Source organism: Schistocerca nitens, chromosome 6 (assembly GCF_023898315.1).
Source record: "Schistocerca nitens isolate TAMUIC-IGC-003100 chromosome 6, iqSchNite1.1, whole genome shotgun sequence".
Lineage (NCBI taxonomy): Eukaryota > Metazoa > Arthropoda > Insecta > Orthoptera > Acrididae > Schistocerca > Schistocerca nitens.
In genome coordinates, this window is record NC_064619.1 from 722,318,202 (window position 1) to 722,339,843 (window position 21,642).

The 21,642-nt window shown below is 43.0% G+C and overlaps 1 protein-coding gene across 3 annotated transcripts in view; it reads right to left on the reverse strand.

The window, feature by feature from the left end:
* The window catches only part of LOC126262714 (inactive dipeptidyl peptidase 10), a 1,533,490-nt gene that overhangs the window by 124,853 nt on the left and 1,386,995 nt on the right, over positions 1 to 21,642 (reverse strand). The gene's annotated exons all lie outside the window — the stretch shown is intronic.

Below are 21,642 nucleotides of genomic sequence, written 5' to 3' on the forward strand. Positions count from 1 at the left end.
GGCGTTGCTGGTTTTGGTGTGGCGCCACGATCTTTGGATGATACCACAATTATAATCGAAAGCGCCTTTCACATACATATGTTGATCAGAATATTCTATTACATTCGCAACCTTATTATGAACACGTAAAAACTCTTCTCAAAAAAACAATGTAGACATCCTAGACAATTTCAGTATAAGAGAATTTGTCTTTTAAAGGCGAATTACATTGCAGATCGATCAACTCCATCTGCACATGAACAGGAAGCTTTCAACATAAAAGGCAAAGGTCTCCCAAAGGCACCGTTTAGCAAACTATCCTCTTAATTCTTTCAAGGCCACAAGTCAGAGTTTGTCCCCTCTACCACGCGATTTTATTTTTTAATTGATCCACACAAAATCAGCGTCTTACTGTGAGTAGTGTGCAGCCAACTCCACTTTAAATGTAAGGTCTACAATTCATTCCGGATGTTCTGATTTTCGTTATTCATGCCTTTTTCCTTCATAAATTCAGTAATAGCGGACTTTAAATCGAAAATTCGTTCCACACAGGGCCCTTGATTTAAACAATGCATTTTGCAGTAATATATGAGGTCTCCATACTCTTCGTTCAGTTCCATCAAAAACTGTTGCAACTGGCAGCGTAATAATGCATGAGTCTACAGAAAATTTACTGTTCGTACCACCAGTTTCATCAAGTGCTCCATGCCTGAAAATTAAGCACAATGTGCTTCATGATCGGTCCTGTATGTTAGTCGTTGTAATTTTATGTTCTTTCATTGTCAGCTAAATCCTTAAATTCTTACTACATGGTGTTGTACTGTCGTTCTGTAGCAAATTCATAACAACTGTCTATTATGCGACAGTGTATCACAAAACAGTTATTGCGAATTCTTATACTTCTCTTCGTCTAGCCCATTCATTTCTAATGCCGCGGTTCTGCAGATCTGAAGAAAGCAGAGCTCACCTAAATGTGCAGCATGGCAGTGCTAAATCAAATGTCGCACTGTGCCGAGTACTTCCGAGAAAAACCGAGCAAAGACGAGGCAGGACGAGGCTCGGTCTTCATGCTGCCCGCACAAAGTGCAGTCTGGCACATTGTGGCTGACCCTGCTCTAGAAGCACATGCTCCAAGCGATGACATAAGGTTCCTGTTGCGTTCTCAACAAAAGTGTACATGGTGAACCGCAACTCCACTGACAAAATCTCAGGGGTTGTCCAGGGATACTTTCTGAGTCTTTTGATTTACAGACCTGTGGCTTCCAGTGGCTCATTACAGAGAAAACGCATTTCGTTTGATTCTTTATCTACATTTATGTTTGCATTTTAATCACACCGAAAACGTCGAGAATATGAGCTGTGTATCTTGATTAGAAACAAAATTGTTCCATTCACTCAAGATATTTGACAACAGTAATGCCATGATGTCCACTTTACTCGTCGTCGTCCAGCCTGCCTTCAGTACAGCTCAGTTCTGCCTCGGCTTTGTTCTCCCGGCAGTTTTATGAGTAAGTTAACAGAGATACATAGCAGTATGCGTAAGTTTACTGTTGAATAGTTGGCCGATATGTTTCTCTGTGCTGCACTGTTCTCGCAGAGATGGCAGCCACGCCTGAAGACTTTTACATCAGAATTGTTGCATTTCTCTACGTTTTGTGTTGCACATTTTCGTGGTTGTATATTACAGGGTTTCCACTGTTGTGTGGGACTTTTCATAGAAACGAAGGTAATCGGGGTAACAAACCAAATAAATGCTAATTGCATTTTTATTCTGCAACGAGCCACCAGAGACACTGCCGCCTGCTATCAAAGTACTCACAAAATATCCCCGAGCGACATCTGAAACTTTGACAATGGAGGACAGGTTAACCTGTGTACTCATACTGACAGCGCAGCGGGAACGTTACCCCATCGATTCAGCACGTGCTGTCAGTCACGGCCTGACGATCGTCACCGGCTGGTACTGAGATGTGAAGCACCTAAAAGGAAATTTGTATGCTGCAGCTGCTTTGAACGTTGAAATAATTCAACAGCTACATTTGAAAACTTGTGACTGGACTGGGACTCGATCCCAGATGCTCAGCCTCTCTAGAATATTCACCTTCATCACTTTTTTATCTCATTTCGTTCGTTATTGTTCGTTGCGTTTATTCAGGTGGACATCCCATGACACCCGTTCAAGTTCATCGTTGATCCATGCACTCAGTTTTTTTTATTGCAGAAGGCAGCTAATCCTCTGATTAAACACGCCGAGCTACCGTGCTGATGTTTTTTTTAATAAGGCTACAACGCCCACGAAAAACTATTAACGTCAGAACACCTGTGATCACAACTCCGCTTCGGGTACCCGGACGTGCTCCCATGTGTTACTCATCACCGATTTCGTGACCCTGTTAATTTTCCCATTGCTCGCAGCCTCACTGTATTCCCGCAAGGGGACAAATGATGGTATGCATCAGCATCGAAATAGTTGTATAACTATTGAGGCGTATCTATACAATTACAATTAGACATTACAATGTGTGGTGTGTGTCCTTTCGGACGTGTCCGAAAGAACAGACACCATACAGGTAAATGTGTGTCAGCTAAGACAGACCAAAAAAAACAAAAAAAGCAAGACAAGTTAATATACTGATGTGCGGCTTTCACTAAGTTATAGAAAGATTCCGGTAGATTTTCTGATGCACACATCGAATCTTTAACGTTTATAGTTGCCACATTACGACGTGGACTGTCCTAACAGAACTAAACACCTTTATGTGGCTACGGAAAGGATCTTGTAATAGGACTTCGACAGAATATGAGTGGAATTTGACGAAACAGTAACAAGATAACAGCACCGCAAACCACTGTCCCGCCATCAGCAAAAGAGATCCGACAAACGTCTGCCTAGAGTAACAGACATAAGAAAACGCCTTAATAAAGTAAGATTCGTTTGTTTATTGTTATTACTGCCGTATCAAGTATTCAAAGCGTTGACGATGAGCACGGATACATGCTGTAGAGCGAGTCTGGTTAGAATTATTCATGTATTTAGTGTGTAGTGTCAACAGCAAATATTGACAGATACTTACGGTTTACGATTATACATTTAAGGATTTAGGCACAGAGCTAATATGTTCAAATCGTTAAAGTTCATAATTCAGTAATGCTAAAAGGAGGACACTTAAACTACAAAATTAGGACTGTTAACTAAGACACGTAATCAGAGTTCAACATCTGCTGAATGAAGCCACTTGATAGAGGAGGGAGCATCATTAATAAAATCGCTGAATGGTTCTCGGTACGTTCTCAGAGGGCAATCTCTGACAGTATACCCCACAATGAAAGGCTGGAGAGTGTCTGAGCCCCCACTTGTGCATCAGAGCATTGCACATGACGTGACCCACTCACATCTCTTCAGGTCAAATCCTGGTAGACTGGAACATGGATCTTGAACACCTCGATGTTTTATTGTTGCAGCATTCTATCACCTGCACCACTCTTCTCTGACTGTATCATATATGTACGAAATTGCCTCCCTGATATTAAGGGAGTGAGTTGCCAAGAGATGACTGGCATCGAAGTATCTCTGTGGAGCTGAGTGGCTTAGCTGTTGTTTCTGTGTACAAGCCAACAACCGCCAAGTGGCCCACTACAGTTTTACCTTCTGTACCTCAGCCGTGTGTATAGTGAGGTGATTTCAATTGCCATTGTGGTGTCACCGCCAGACACCACACTTGCTAGGTGGTAGCCTTTAAATCGGCCGCGGTCCAGTAGTATACGTCGGACCCGCGTGTCGCCACTGTCAGTGATTGCAGACCGAGCGCCGCCACACGGCAGGTCTAGAGAGACGTCCTAGCACTCGCCCCAGTTGTACAGCCGACTTTGCTAGCGATGATATACTGACAAATACGCTCTCATTTGCCGAGACGATAGTTAGCATAGCCTTAGCTACGTAATTTGCTACGACCTAGCAAGGCGCCATTACCAGTTTATATTGAGATTGTAATTATGTATAATCAAGAGCGATGTTCTCCAATTATGGATTAAAGTTAAGTATTCCAGAAGTTATGTACTATTTTTGGTTACTATAATTACTTTACCTTGTTCCAGACCTCACGCCAGTCTGCGTGAGCTTAAACGCGTGCATTTCGGCCTCCTCTAGCAACACGGTGTTGGCTCTTCTGCCAACACATCAGCCATCGCACAACCTGAGGTTACAAAAATAGTGATAATGGCGAGAAACTAATGGAATGGGCAGAAGGAGAAAAATTCTATCTTAGTTAGGACGCCAAAGAAATGAAAACATTTCGCTCTACTAGATGGCACGCTGATAGCAATCCCGCTGTGTGCTTTCTCTCCACTGATGAAACACACTTCCTTTGAGCCGTACTACAAAAGTCCTTAAAAGCTTCCCAAGGAGCCAGCTTTGCGCTACAATAATCAGTACACTCCGATTAGACAACACTTCACGTTGAATTTAATGAGCCGCGTGTTTATTTACATTGGTACGATAAGGCAGACGACGTTTGTAGAACTTATTCACATAACGGAGAGTTTAATACATACAGTGCTTTTGTCTTGTTATAATCGTCGGTGTTTCCCTGCGGTCCTCTTGCCTTAATTTTCCCAACAGATAAAAGTCTAGAGATGTTATATTTGATGAGTGAGCATGCTACTGCGTGCATCCAAACGACCGATCCCACTATCCCCAAATGTTCTGTTAGGAACATCTGTAATTATCTGTACGGAACGGGTGGGACATCGGTCATGTGGGTACCTAATAGATTGCTTTATGTGGGATGTCTTACAGTAACTGTGACGCCATATCCGTTAGAATCTGTAGACTGTTTCTGCTGAGCGTCTCATTTTCAGCTGATTAGCAGTACAAATTGCGAAGTTTCATATCCCTATTATTTGTAAACTACGCTTCATCCGTAAATAAAATATCACATGGCTACGCCACGTCACGTTTCAGTTTTCGTAGGTACCATTCAGAGAACTGTAACAAATTTAGAAAGTCGTTTGCCCCGATACTGTTGACAGAGCGAAGCGTGCAAAGGATGAAATACGTTAGTAGACTCTAATATTCGCAGAACACTCTTTTAAACGATATACTCGCATATTTAGGCTGCCTCGTAGTGACTTGTGGTTTTTCTGCCGCCGCTGCTAAAATGGTACCTGCAGTTCTCTTATCACTTGCTTTCAGTTTTCGTTGGCGTACTTTATTCTTCACACTTTCGATTTGCTGAATTATTTTATAATTTATAATTTTTGCAAAGACAGATCCTGAAGTTTTAACACGATTAGGATAACTTACAGCATAGAAGCGTTTGGCGATATGCGCTGTAAACGAAAACATTGTGCGCTTTTTCGACTGCCGCGTACAGTTTGAAAGTCTTAATAGCTTTACAAACAAGTTGTCTGATCATTGCAATAGCAGGGCACAGACATTTACTTTCAGGTGAACAGGTAAACACGAATCGTACATGATGTAATCTCCCCACGGAAAATTACCCTCTACCAAGCAATAATTAATAATTATCAATCAAATCATCCACATTTATTCACTTTTGGAAAGTATCTGATCGGATTTTCTAGTAATATATGCGCCGACAGCTCGTCGACGCCAAGGTATTTTTCTAGTACGTTTATTCTTTGGAAGAATAGAGATACATATATGTATTCTCCATGGTTGTTAGGGAGGAATAACTGGAACAGCTTCGGAAGTATCGGTTGGAAGATTGTCGGGCTGCTAAAAGAGACATATTTGCTCTTCTTCTCGATAAAGCGAGCTATTAACGTTTGTGCCACTAGTGGGTTATTTGGAGAGAGAGAAAAACTGTAAACGCAAATTAAGTAAGACTTGGAATCAACAGAAAACGGAACATGTACTGGAGATGGATTGAATATACAATTTTTCCTCAGAAACAAGGTTTGTGACCCTTTTATTCTAGAGTGAATGACGAATGAGTTCTCTGTCTGAATCATTGATGATTGTCTTGGCCCTGTAATTAGTGGGGAAGTTTCAGTTGTGACGAAGAGAACCTGCAATCACCGCTATTTTATAAAATCGTCCAAAAAGGCTTCGGACACATCTAAAATTCTAAATCTGTCGTAAAGTGAACGAGTTGTTCAAACGATCGATTTTCCCAACTGAATGCAGCGCTTAACAATAATAATAGATATAAAGATCTTTTACAGCAAGCCAGCCGCTGAATATTAAGACGAAGGGCTCCACCAGAGATTCTATTGGGCTGAGTTCACGTAATTAAATAATATATTTAAAACTGTATATAGATAAAGGACAGAGAGAGAGAGAGAGCGAATGACATTAGAAAAAATACGCAGAATCCTCCATTAGTATAATTGTTTGCCTGTCTTATCACGGATCAGCCTAAAGATAAAAACAGGAGGCCCTTACTTTGCTGTACAGGTTCATGTGTGAGAGACATTACACCAAGTTAGCGGCAAGCTGCATTCACATACTTTCATCATTTACACTATAAATCCAATTATAATGAGTTGCTTGTTTGTTTACATTTTGCACAATAAGGCAGATGCCTGACGGTTGGTTTAAGTGTTTCAGACGCTTTTATCTTGTTATAATTTGTTCATGTTCCACATTATATTGTTTCAGAAAAAAGCGTATAGTTAGAATTTAAGAAATGGAAAAAAATGGTAGTGGGCTGGTTCAAATGGCTCTGAGCACTATGGGACTTAACTTCTGAGGTCATCAGTCCCCTAGAGCTTAGAACTACTTAAACCTAACTAATCTATGGACATCACTCACATCCATGCCCGAGGCAGGATTCGAACCTGCAACTGTAGCGGTCGCGCGGTTCCAGACTGAAGCGCCTAGACCGCTCGGCCACCCCGGCCGGCTTAAAGGTAGTGGGAAAATTGTAGTTGCATATGTCAAAAAATTTGCCAAATTATCCGCAATACCCCATCGGTGTATTCACTCGTTCTGGGTATAGTTAGGGTGTCCTTTCTCATTTGCGGGACGTTAAGCCTAGGGCTTCTTCCATGCCCCGTATCTCGGCGTTCCAGAACGTTCCCCCAAATTTTTCCAATAAAGAATGGAAGACACCTTCGTTTCTGATGTCTGTTAATAGATATCTTCTGCGCGTTATTAGTGTGGTCCTTTGCGAGACATTTCCTGGAATTACAGCTTTCCAGGAGCTAACGTACTTTTGTAACACAGCGAAGTTTTGCGTTTGTTGACTCTTGGTCACTTGCACAATGAACATCAAAATGTGCTTTTAATGAAACAAAAATTATTTATCCTCACACCTTACAGACCAAAAAGTTGCAACACACTCAACTAAATTAGTCATATTGTGTGACCAGAACTGATGGACTTGCAATATTAAAACAGTGCGCTTACAATAATCTACTATACTGCTATGTTGTCCCACGTTGTTACAAAAAAACTCGAAAAATCCTTGCCCAACTTTCTGTGCCTTTAACACAATACTCTAATAAACGGTTGGTCGAACATAGGCTTCACACTTCCGTAATATGTATATTATACAAATGTAGACAGGGTGGACATTAAAAACCGACAAACTGCAGCAGGTATATATATATATATATATATATATATATATATATATATATATATATATATATATATATATATATAAGGAAAACTAACGGGAGAATTTTGTTTAATGTTTAAGTGCCCTGCTATTGTAGTTAAATCTGTCTACGAGAAAGAAACTGAAAATGTATATTTTCACAGTTCAAAATTTTCTTTGTTACAGTCGGTTTTAACAGGAAACCTGTTCACTGTTGTTTAAAAAAAAATATACAGCCTATGTCTGCCGAACATTTAGTAGAATACGGCGGAAAATTTTCAAGTAAACCGTTCAAGAACTTCTAGAGATTTTTGCTAAAAACCTTTCCCTTTTATATGGTATATATACAGGGTGAACATTAATAAAACCGACAAACTGCAGGGACGGATTCATGGCTGGAAATATATATATAATAACTGTATACACAACTACGTGCTATTTTGTTTTCTTCCTTGCAATCGGTTTTCATAGAAAATACGGAAACTTTCTCTATGGATTATCGGATTATGATTAGAATACTACTATGGAATCTGAATGATCGGAAATTTTATAATCCTACCCATTCGCATACTAAAACTATGTGAAATAATGTCATTGAAACCATCAGCTCACAGATGCAGTAGCAAGGGATGTCTGTCACAGACCATATACGATTAGCCCAATCATTTTAAGCTAATAAATTCCCACCGAAAATTGGTTGGCAATAACAATAAACAAAGCGCAAAGCCAGAGAGAGGGGAAAAGACGAGATGGACAGAGGGGCAAGGAGGAAATGTATATAGAAAAGGGGAAGGAGGAGATGGACAAAGAGAGGGGGCGCGAGGAGATGCAGAGAAATAAGGATCCAATCTGCATATATATTTAGCATCTGCGGAGCACTGCTGGGTTCGCTTGTAGCGAACATTTGGAACTTCGTTTCCTCAGCATTCGTCCACAACTGTGTCAAGAATTACTGCAAATGTCAAACAGTAGACACTACATCAACTGTGGTAATGTACCGTGACATTTTAGCGGAAGTTTCTTATATAGTAATGCCCCAGAGACAACCATTATCTCCGACAATGTGTGACATAAATGAATAAAAAATACTCGTTGGAACGGGCCTAGTGTAAGAATGTAGCCACAAAAGGTTTTCGAGAGACGTATCTACAAAGTTTCTGAACAACTAGGGAAGTTTGGAAGAGGACAAACGGTTGGTCACAGATCTGGATCATGTGCGGAAGGTGACCGTGTCTGAGGTCGTAGGGACTCTTCTCAGAAGACGCAGGAACGTGGCCTTGGGGGATTATCGCATCAGAATATTGTCTACTGCGTAATTCGTCAAGAGAAGTCTGGTCCTACGTCAGCTGGAGATACACTGCAGCCTCAGTTGCTGTAGAGACACAGTCGCTAAGGGGTGGGACCCTCGCCGGCAGACACACGCCCTCACACGGCACAGGCTGGCGTGCTCCGCCGTCAGTATGGTAATGAGCGCATTGGCAGACACAGATGCCGCGTGCCTGCCACAGATAAGGCCAAGCTGCTCTCACCCAAACACACAGGCACAGTAGCGCTAACAATGCACTGGCCCGTGCTATCATCAGTTTGCATCACCGTCATCCATCACGAACGGGCCGACTTTTCTAGCTAGAAGTCCTAAAAGTATCCCTACAACAAGACCAAGTTTCTATGGTAACTTTTTTACCAACATTCAGTACCGTTTATATTTTCGATATAAAATGGTCGTCAGAGGAAAGCAGTCTGGCACGCTGTAATCAGATGTACAAGTAGCGGTAGTTTCATTTAATACTCTGTTGCGTGGTTAGCACAGTGGTTAAAATTTTGCGTTAGAATATTCGATATCGAGAGTTCGTTTCTGGGTCTAGGGGTAATTTTTAATTTTCTAATTTTGATCTACCCAAAAATGCTGTATTATACACTATTTCTTCGGCAATACAAATCGTACAACTACAGTTCCTTTTAAGCGTAATAATCATTGATCAGAACGTCAGAAACGTTCATGGAGAGTAGTATGTAGCTAAAAATAATTTACCTGTCATAGGAGAGATGCAGCTACATAGCTTATCAATGTAGAAGTGCCAAACATCTGTACCACATTCAGTAAGAGGGTTCAGTTGTAATATTTTAAACACACTATTGGTGATAGCATGTGAATGGACCGTGTAAAAGTTGCGTGGAAGAGAGCAGAGTAAACGTTTGAAAGTGGTGTGATAAAAACGAATGCACACCAATTTCTATGTTAGTATTAAATAAATGCACGTGTTTCGTTTAAGGCCTGCCTTAATAACTGCGAAACGTTTAAGAAGTCAGACAACATATCACGATGTCTAAAATTGGAAAATATTAAAGAAATGCATCTAGACCCGAATAAGACCTCTCACATTCGAGTATTCTAATGCGAAATTCTACGCTCTGCACTATGTCTGCTCCACAGCGAGACAGTACTGAATGAAGGCACTTGTAGTACATTTGACCACAGTTTTGCCAAATTGCGTTTGTTTGACGTTCATTTTCTACAGAAAAAATACACGGGGCGACATTTTTGCTGTCTTTGTATGCAAGGAATCGCAGAGTTATGGCTCACCCAGAAAACATAATTATTGTTACAGGAAACGGACCACAACCTTCCCCTAACTGCCCCCCCCCCCCCCACTTCCACACCCATCCAACCAACTACATGCAATACAATATCGATGACAATAAGAAAGAGGCTGATAATGAACGTCTGGGGCATGTTACATTAAATACAAGGTTATTATGAATGTCTGAAGCGATTTCATAAATTCACTGTAGCGACATTAACTGAAATGCTGGCACAAAACCCAACATTCATTTTGAAAACTTTTGTATCGGTGCACCCGCACTTCAGATTTATGCCACGAGACGCAGCAGTAAGCAGTTAGGCAACATGGCAGCAGGCGCAGAGAAAGCGTATTTCGTGCCTGGACTGCATTCACATCAGTCTGTCGTAACACTGTAACGACACTTCAAGAGGAAGTTCAACAAAGATCCACCAGCTACCAACGGAATTCGGCGATGGTACGTGCAGTTTAAAGCTTTAGGATGTGTCTGTGAGGGGAAATCAACGAGTCGCTCACGCCACAACTGGAGATTAACAGCGTGGACTTCATATACCATGAGGATGGTGCTCTACCCAATTCTACAGTGATGTTCGTGAGTTCTTAAACAGGAAATTGAGAAACCGACGGATCGGTCGAGGTGGAGCTGATAACGAGCATTTCATGTCATGGCCTCCACGCTATCCTGACCTAACTCCGTGCGAATTTTGTGTGTGGGACTGTGTCAAAGATTCAGTCTTTACTCCTCCTCTACCAACAAACCTCCCAGAACTACGGGCTCGCATCAACAGCGCTTTTGAAGAGTTTGGTAGGGACATGCTGCGCCAAACGTGGGAAGAACTTGATTATCGACTTAATATCTACAAAATCAGTAGTGGGGCACATAAGGAGCACTTGTAATATGCCAAAAAACTTTTTGAGTTTTTCTGTGTGTGTGTAAAGCTCTGTAACAGTATCTCAAATAATATCCTACAGACGATCTGTGAAATCGCTTCAGTCATTTATAACAGCCTTACACTTAGCGGTTACTATTGCGCAATATTAAATGAGATTGACGTGCAAAACCAGTTGTAGAGAAGGGGGGGAACTTATATTCGTCGGAAGCTTTCTGTGAAAATAGCAAAAGCTTCAAGGGAACAACATTTTCTACCGTACTGCATCCAACGACCTTAGAACGTCCTACCAAGACTAGAAGTAATTATTTCGTATATTATAAATCAGTCGTTGGAAACGCTAATTTTCATTAATGAATAACTTTGTCTGTTGCCTATTTAGACGTACCCTGCAGACCGAAGTTTTGCAAATGTGTTTGTTTCACCTTTCCGCACTGGGTAGAAGCTAGAAATTATAGGTCTGATTTTTTTTTTTTATTTAGTGGATTACGATTCCCCCCGAGAGTGGGGGGGGGGGGGGGAGCGGCCTGGCAGAAGCACAAAAACGCCGCTCTGCAGCCTACAGGAAAGTTAAAAAACAGTATCAGGAGATATGAGAACAATAAAAGCAGGCGATGAAACGGTGGCTGTTAAAAACTGAAACACGGAGAAAAAGATACGAAGAAAATATAAAGACATGCTGATGAAAACACATAGTAAATAGACAGGCACAATTAAAAAAAACACGGCGACAGTCTGATTTCTGTTCGCACGAGGTAAAAAGCACAATTAGCGACAGTATGGTGGCTGTTCGCAACACTGACAGGGGATGCACAACGGTGAACACTCACTTAAAACAGCGCTATAGAGGCGACAAGGCGGCAGATGGGGGGGGGGGGACCCCGACCGATGGGGGAGGGGGGGAAAGAGGGGAGAAGAGGAAAAGAAAAAAGGGGGGAGCCAAATGGAGGGAGGGGACATAGGTCTGTTTCAAGTAGCGGAGTGTATTACACTACGGGGTGTACGTGAAGTCCGGGAACACATTCAATTATTTATTGCACAAGAACTAAACATTGTACAGATGCCATACATATTACATTTTGAAGATAATCTCTGAAAGTTTTTTTTACAGACATTCAATATGCGATCCATGAGTTACCTGGCAGACGTCAGTACGGTAATCAAATTCTTGCCATACCCGTACCAGACTGTGTCAGCCGCTTCCCGTATTCTCTCCCGGAGCTCTGCTACATCACGTGGTAGAGGCGCTAAATACACCAGATCTTTAAAGTGTCCCCACAGAAAAAAGTCACACAGAGTGAGGTCTGGTGATCGGCAGGCCATTTAATGTTTTCGTCGAACTCCAACACACAGAAAGCTCGCTCCGCACCTGAACTCGCCATGTTTGCAACTTGCGCTGGCTATCCGCAAATTACGCTGTGGCGGTATACATGAAAAAAACAAACTTTCAGGGCTTCTCTTCAAAATGACATATGTATGATATCTGTTCAGTGTTTGGTTCTTGTGGAATAAATAATTGAAAGTGTTCCCGGACTTTATGTACACCCTGTATTATCACATCTCCATCAGTGGCTGTGTGTACTTTTTCATGTTAATAGTTTTCTCCAACCGTTTTATTACGGTTACTTCTCCGCCAGTGCCCAACTACATTAAGTGCTTTTCTGCGGCGTTTCCGGCAGTATTTTTTGTTGTAAACAAGAGTAGTAATAATTCCAAAAGTAAATGCATGCGAACTCCGCCACTGATGGCGCTCTTTCTGACCAATCACGTGAGTAGGTTTGCATATTATTACTGGTTGACAGAAGCAGCAAGCGCTACATTTTTATAGATGCTGGTCACGTGTCCTACTAGTTTCTTTGCCCTTTTCATATGATTATGTCTATAGCAGCGATTTTATGCAGTCTGTTTTTGATTGTTAGTGAAGTGATCTTCCACAAAGCGGGGAAGTGATACACGATTTTGTCTGTACTATGAATGCATTTGAGTGGTTCGGACGAGAATCAGTGCTCGTGCTTTGCGAAAGTGACAGAGTTGTTTCAGGTGTTTAATTCAGAGTAGAGGGTACTACAATGACGTGACGAAAGTCATTAAAGGGCAGTGCCTTGGCGGAGCTGTCATTCGTATTCAGGTGATTCATGTGAAAAGGTTTCCGACGCGATCTTGGCCGCACGACGGGCTTTAACACACTTTGAAGTGTGGATCTAAACGCTTAGGACATTCCATTTCGGAAATCGTTAGGGAATTCAGTATTCCGAGGTCAACAGGGTCAGGAGTACGCAGAGAATACCAAAGTTCACGCATTACTTGTCACTGCGAACAATGCAGTACCCGACGGCCTTCACTCTTCACTCTTCGAGTTGTCATAAGCGGCGGCCATAGGCAGCAAGGCCTCATGTTTGGCGTTGGCTACTACAGGTCTAGTACGGAGTTCCAGGGTTGCTGTTCGCAGTTACAGTTCGTAGTGGAGATCAGCCTGCGAGACTTAATCTACATACATCAAAAAAAGATTTGCATCACCTCCGTTCTGAGAGAACCGGAGCCTGTACAGAAAATCGGAATAGGGATCAACATAAACATCATTTCCGCCCTTTTTATTGCTCATGAAAACCACACATTTCATGTTGTAACACCATACAGCGAGACCTTCAGAGGTGGTGGTCCAGATTACTCTACACGCCGGTACCTCTAATACCAAGTACCACGTCCTCTTACATTGATACATGCCTGTATTCGTCGTGGCATACTATGAACAAGTTCATCAAGGCACTGTTGGTCCAGATTGTCCCATTCCTCAACGGCGATTCGGCATAGATCCCTCAAAGTGGCTGGTAGGTCACGTCGTACATAAGCAGCCCTTTTCAATCTATCCCAGGCATGTTGAATAGCGTTAATGTCTGGAGAACATGCTGGCCATTCTAGTCGAGCGATGGCATTATACTGAAGGAAGTCATTCATAAGATATACACGATGGAGGCGCGAATTGTCGTCGACGAAGACGAATCCCTCACCAATATGCTGCCCATATGGTTGCACTATCGGTAGGAGGATGGCATTCACGTTTCGTACAGCCGTTACGGCGCCTTCTATGACCACCATCGGCTTACGTCGGTCCCACACAACGCCACCCCAAAACAGCAGGGAGCCTGCACCTTGCTGCAGTGGATGGACAGTGTGTCTAAGGCGTTCAGCCTCACGGGCTGCCTCCTAGCACGTCTCCGACGATTGTCTGGTCGAAGGCATATGCGACATTCATCGGTGAAGAGAACGTGATGCCAATCCTAAGCGGTCCATTCGGAATGTTGTTGGGCCCATCTGTATCGCGCTGCATGATGTCGTGGTTGCAAAGATCGACTTCGTCATCGACGTCGGAAGCGAAGTTGCGCATTATGCAGCCTACTGCGTACAGCTTGATCGTAACATGACGTCCTGTGGTTGTACGAAAGGCATTATTCAGCATGGTGACGTTGCTGTCAGGGTTCCTCCGAGCAATAATCCGTAGGTGGCGGTAATCCACTGCAGTAGTAGCCCTTGGGGGGCCTGAGCGAGTCATGTCATCGTCAGTTCCTGTCTTTCTGTGTTCTGTGTCCCCTCAATGCCCGAACAACATCGCTTTGGTTCACTCCGAGACGCCTGGACACTTCCCTTTTTGAGAGCCCTTCCTGGCACAGAGTAACAATGCTGACGCGATCGAACCGCTGTATTGACCGTCTAGGCATGGTTGAACTACAGACAACACGAGCCGTGTACCTCCTTCCTGGTGGAATGACTGGATATGATCGGCTGTCGTACCCCCTCCGTCTAATATGCGTCTTTTGGTGGGCTTAGTGACATCTTTGAACAGTCAAAGGGACTGTTCAAATGGCTCTGAGCACTATGGGACTTAACATCTGTGGTCATCAGTCCCCTAGAACTTAGAACTACTTAAACCTAACTAACCTAAGGACAACACACACATCCATGCCCGAGGCAGGATTCGAACCTGCGACCATAGCAGTCGCGCGGTTCCGGACTGAGCGCCTAGAACCGCTAGACCACCGGCCGGCAAAGGGACTGTGTCTGTGATACAATATCCCCAGTCGACGTCTGTCTTCAGGAGTTCTGGGAACCGGGGTGATACAAAACAGTTTTTGATGTGTGCATGAGTGGACTCGCCTATAGCTTTCGCATAGTGACAAGTATTAACTACAGTGATTGATAATACGGTGCCCAGGATCGTCGTTGTCTTGCTGGCATTGTATTCAGAACGCACGCTTGACAGGCCACTGCTAGTTATATCTGTCCAGATGCACATCCAAGAGCTGCGGTACATCTGAAGTTAAGCATTACATCAAGTGTATATTTATGTGTCACTAATTTGTTTCCACTTTCACAGTACCTCCGTCCATCTCGGAGCTCCTAAAACTAATACATGTGTGAGCTGATGACTCAGACCCATCAATAACACACCAGACAAGTGGGAATCTCCAATTCATGCTAATGTTTTAGCTCCATACTCAAGAGGCAGTCCCCAATAATCTTCGCCCACACAGTGACGTTCAACTTCTGCAGGCGGTTCGCCAGAGGTGAGTGTTGTGAAACCTGACGATACCAACCCTCATAAAAGTAGCCCCATCAGTGGAAAGGATGGATGACGGTAATCTCAGCACCATGGTGGTCTGTGTGTCGAACCAGCGACGGGACTAGGTAATAAGGCTTGCACACCTTGTAAGTGATATGGACAGTGGTAGCTGTCTTGGAGAATGTTCCACAAGCTGTGTACCTTAGCCCATGACGGCGGGCCACTTCCCTGGTGCTGCTACCGTGTTCAACACCTCGTATGTCCACCTTCAAGTGGGCGTACAGCCCTTGGAAAACATCTCCAGCCTTACTTACTCAGGCATCGTTTCCTGGTCTCGCTTTTGCAAAATCAGCCATTACACATAATGTTCTTCAGTACTGCATAGTACTACTGCACAAATGGAAAACGTAGCATGCACAGAAAACGAACTTTGGTGAACGTACACTCGACCATTTTGGAAAAATCGCAGGTGAAAATCGCAGTACATACTAGCAACTTTGCGGTCTCTTGTAGTCCGCGCAAAATTGCTTCGTACGTCGAAAGTCAGGGAGTGCGCATTTCTTTTGGGAAAATTTCCCATTAACACTCGTGCAGCAGCTGTGACATTGACACCATCTTTTCTGTATGCAAGCTACAAATACGTAAATTCTTTACCTGCAAATTTGTACATGTTGTAATGCTGCCAACAACGTCATTACATCGCTACACGCTATAAACATCCAATTATCATAGAATGATGGACTACAGAAAGATGCAGCGCATACGTGGGAATGCTGTTACGCTCAGTCCTTAATTAGGCATTCAAAGAATCTGAAGACACATCAACGGCACAGTTACCAAGCCCATTATGAGTACACTTCACAACCCTTCCTACACCTTCTACGGAGGCGGCACGCGAAGAAAATAATTGCTTGTTTCGCATCGGTATCATTTTATCACTGCACCACTTTAGCGATGCATGTTTCTACGTCGCCTGAGAAGTTATTTTTTGCAATTTTAAATGTAGCCCTCACTGTTGCGCGCTACAGCCTTCTCTCACTGGAATTTGTCGAGAGTCTTTGTAAAGTTTCCATGATAACCAAATAACACCCTCAAGAATCGCACAACGCTTCTTCGTATTTATTTCAATTTATTCATTTATTCAGACTTGATGATAAACCCAGACAGCCAGGCAATATCCTGGGGAGAATCACATAATTGGCTTTTTAAGTGCTCTGTTTATGGAAAATAATTCTCGCCATTACCGAGTGAAAGGTACTTGTCTACGTCGCTGTAAAGCAGATGTTCTCATACATTTCTTCGTAATAACGAGTGAATTACCCCAACTCGAAAAGCTAAAACCGAATAAAAATGATTTTAAAATACAGAGATTTCTTTGCTGGTACCAACTATCAAGGTCACTTACCTGTAATACTCTGCGTTTGACTACGATCTGTGTTTGAAGGTTAACGAAATAAACACTGTAGAAGGAGAAGCCACTGAAGAACAATCGTGTAACGATAATTATATATATCACATAAGGTATTTCCTAAACAATTCTTTGAAACAACACGTACAGAATCATATTTCTCAAAACAGAAGTTACTTTGCTGTACGTTCATCTCTTTTCCGTATTGGAAATGTAAATTTGGAAAATAACGACGCAACGACTCCTCTTTTGGGAAATATTAATTCGAAAGTACTGTTCTCTTGTCAATACATATTTTTTAAAGGAAATGCCCAGTAAAAATCGCAAGACAAGAGCATACTTAAAAGATAATAAACACATAGGAAAGATGTACAATGAAGAATTATGCGAAGCACAAGAAGATCAGAGACGACTAAGATTTGAGCATGAATTGAGATGTGAGGAAACAGGCTGTGGACCAAAGATACTGAAATCTGAATAGGGGAAGAGGGAGGTAATGGGCTATGATGAAGTAGGCCTACCATCTGAAGGCCCAAAAATCAAGCTAAATGGAGCCTTACTGGACAGTTGAAACTTGTCTATAAGATACATTACCAGGGTGTTTAGTCTTGACTAAAAACCGTTGTAAAGATTATAAGTCCGCAGCTCGTGGTCGTGCGGTAGCGCTCTCGCTTCCCGCGCCCGGGTTCGATTCCCAGCGGGGTCAGGGATTTTCTCTGCCTCGTGATGACTGGGTGTTGTGTGATGTCCTTAGGTTAGTTAGGTTTGAGTAGTTCTAAGTTATAGGGGACTGATGACCACAGATGTTAAGTCCCATAGTGCTCAGAGCAATTTGAACCATTTTTGAAGATTATAGAATAGGTAGTTTCAGATGACATTTGACAGAAGTGAAGTGCAGATTTGAAAGAAAAAATAAAGAATGCTTGTGGGAGGAGCAGTTAGGATCCAGGAAAAGAAAAAGAACACGAGATGGATATTGGAGTGTGATAGGACCAACAATTACAGAAATTAACAGAAATGTGTGCGTCACGTACGTGATCAGGAAAAATTTGTTGACAGAGATGAATGGGTATCCCGCTGAAAGAAGCAACGGGAGACCGGAAGAACAGAAGACTGATAAACGAAGTGGAAACAGGATGAGGAAACTGATGAGATGGGCATCCGATGAAATGCTCGTCAACGGTGTAGTTTGTCACCAACACATGGGTAGGTAACTATGCCTTGGACTGTTTACGTAGTCTAAGTACAAAAAATGGTTCAAATGGCTCTGAGCACTATGAGACTTAACAGCTATGGTCATCAGTCCCCTAGAACTTAGAACTACTTAAACCTAACTAACCTAAGGCCATCACACAACACCCAGTCATCACGAGGCAGAGAAAATCCCTGACCCCGGCGGGAATCGAACCCGGGAACCCGGACGTGGGAAGCGAGAACGCTACCGCACGACCACGAGCTGCAGACAGTCTAAGTACAGCTATACAAATATGTATATTGAAATTTCCATAAGACCACTAGTTAAAGAGCCAGGCGTGCCGAAATTTGCAATAAATGTGGACATTTTTTTCAGTACACTAACCAAACGTTTTGGAGGAAAATATTGCTTCCCTCACTTTTGATTATACGAAACCAAATAATCATTTTCATGCAAATCCTCGTCAACGTGTTAGCACAGTTTCTTAAATCGGAGGTATAACTTCACTCGACACAATAGAATGCTACTGCATAACGCATACAATTTTTTATTTTATCATTACTAAAGCGTAGTCGCAACTAAGTAAACAGTATATGGCCCACAACTGATGGAAAACCAGTACGGTATGGCAGAAGTTACTTAAAAGGGCGGACTGTTGCTACTGAGATAAAAACGACTGTATAAAATATGTGGAAGGCTGTTTATTTATTTGATGTAATGTATTAGTATTACTGTATGAGGATGGCGGCATGATCTAGGAAGCGTGTCGTCATAAAGTGAGTACCATTAATAAACATCGCACCCGACGTCAACTAAAATGGCTTAAAAGACTCACTCGTTCTCAGACGACGGCCACCGCCACGTCGTACTGGTCATCATTACTAAAAAATATTTTATAAATCTTAATTTTATGTTCTTAATTATTTAATATGCAAGTTACGCGTAATGAAAATAAAAGATTACAAAAAGTCATTTCGGAAAAGAAACATAGCGAGATGCATCAGAAGCAACGAGACACAGCTCACGGTAGCAGGCCTCAGTAGAGAGATTCAAACAACGGTAAGACCACGTCTACAGATGAACAACTTTCATATGAGAGAGATGCAGAGCAAAGACACCAAGTTAGGGAGAAGCACCGCATGCAAAGCGAATAACATCTGCCGAAACCAACACACTGGTCGAGCGACTGACCTCGCTGAAGCTACCTTACTCATAACTGCGGCGTGGATGTCATTAAAGTGCCCGGTGATGTGAATACTACGGTATTGAGTTTATCGTGATCATTGGCTGATAACTTCAGCATCAATGAGAACGCTGTTTTAATTTCCGGTGCAACACTTAAGAATTCCGCCTTGAAAACTTGGCTACAGGATTTGAAAAGACGGCGTTGTGCTGTGACATTTGATCGGTCTCTCTCCAGCCAGCGTACTGAAGGTTTACGCTATACCACGTACAGTACCCATTTCTGACGAAATGTTGTTTGAGCTGTAAAATCTAATTTCAGCCATGCCAGTCAACATACACCGAAGAACCAAAGAATCTGGTACACATGACTAATATCGCGTAGGGCCCCCGCGTGCACGCATAAGTGCCGCAACACGACGCGGCAGGGACTCGACTAATATCTGAAGTAGTGCTGGGGGTAACTGACACCATGAATCCTGCAGGGCTGTCCATAAATCCGTAGGAGTACCAGGGGGTGGAGATCTCTGCTGAACAGCACGTTGCAAGGCATCCCAGATATGCTGAGTAATGTTCATATCTGGGGAGCTTGGAGGCCAGGGGAAGTGTTTTCGTGGAGCCACTCTGTAGCAATTGTGGAAATGTGGGGTATCGCATTGTCCTGCTGAAATTCACCAAGTCCGTCGGAACGCGTAATGGACATGAATTGGTGCAGGTGACCAGGCAGGACGCTTACGTACGTGTCACCTGTCATAGTAGTATCTAGACCTATCAGGGGTCCCATGTCATTCCAAATGCACACGCCCCACACCATTACAGAGCCTCCAGCACCGTTAACCGTCCCCTGTTGATATGCAGGGTCCATGGATTCATGGGGTTCTCTCCATACCCGTACACGTCCATCTGCTCGATACAATTTGAAACGAGATTCGTCCGACTAGGCAACATGTTTCCAGTCATCAACAGTACAATGTCGGTGTTGACGGGCCCAGGTGAAGCGTAAAGCTTTGTGTCGTGCAGTCATCAAGAATATACGACTGGGCTTTCGGCTCCGAAAGCCCATATCGATAATGTTTTGTTGAATGGTTACGCACGCTGACACTTTTTGATGGTCCAGAATTGAAATATGCAGCAATTTGCGGAAGTTTTGCACTTCTGTCACGCTGAACGATTCTCGTCAGTCGTCGTTGGTCCCGGTATCGCAGGATCTTTTTCCGGCCGCAGTGATGTCGGAGATTTGATGTTTTACCATATTCCTGGTATTCACGGTATATTTGTGAAATTGTCGTGCAGTAAAATCCTCACTTCGTCGCTGCCTCGGAGATGCTGTGTCCCATCGCTCGTCCGCCGACTATAATACCACGTTCGAGCTGACTTAAATGTTGATAACCTGCCATTGTAGCACTAGTAGCAGATCTAACAACTGCACCAGACACTTGTTGTGTTATATAGAGGTATTGCCGACCTCAGCGCCGTATTCTGCCTGTTTAAATATCTCTGTATTTGAATACGCGTGGCTATTCCAGTGTCTTTGGCGCTTCAGTGTATAATGCTACAGGATGAGAAGCATTGCTTAGATACCGCTCTAGGGCAGAGACGGAAATGCAGAGGTGACAATTTACAACATACGTAGAGAAAAGCTTATCATTGCCCCCATATTTGGAGAACATGGATATACTTTTTATCTCTCTGTGAAGCTACGTATTTGTCATGTATCCAGGCGCCAGGAAATTACGTTATTTTGTTTCAAAAACGTAAAGTAGTAATAGACACGAAGGGTATTTTTTTCTCAACCTCCGACCGACTGTGAACTTTAAACCACAGCGAAAATCCGATGTAGCTTTGCGCAAAAATGTTACACAGTGTCTGTATTATGGCCGTCTATCGCGTCACGTCGCTCTTTTCTGTTCTGAGCGCACAGTTAACGACGTGCCTGCTGAAAGCTTTCGCCTGAATTCATACAGCCCACATAACGTAACTGTCATCCGTTTACATCCTCGTGACAGTCGTTGCCTGCACACTGTAGAGGAAACGAAGAGACTCCTGCAGCATTTCCGATGGGAAGTGTTTTAGCACCCAGAATATAGCCCGAACTTGGCTTCCTCTGATTTTAATATCTTCGTTCACATGAACTTCGTGGTTTGAAGACAACATTTTGGCACACACAACAAGCTGCGGACCAGGGTAGTGAATTAGCGGAAATCACAGGCCGCTGCCTTCTATGACGAAGGTACTGGAAATTTGGTACCACTCTGTGATGAATTTCCAAGTCGGTGCGGAGAC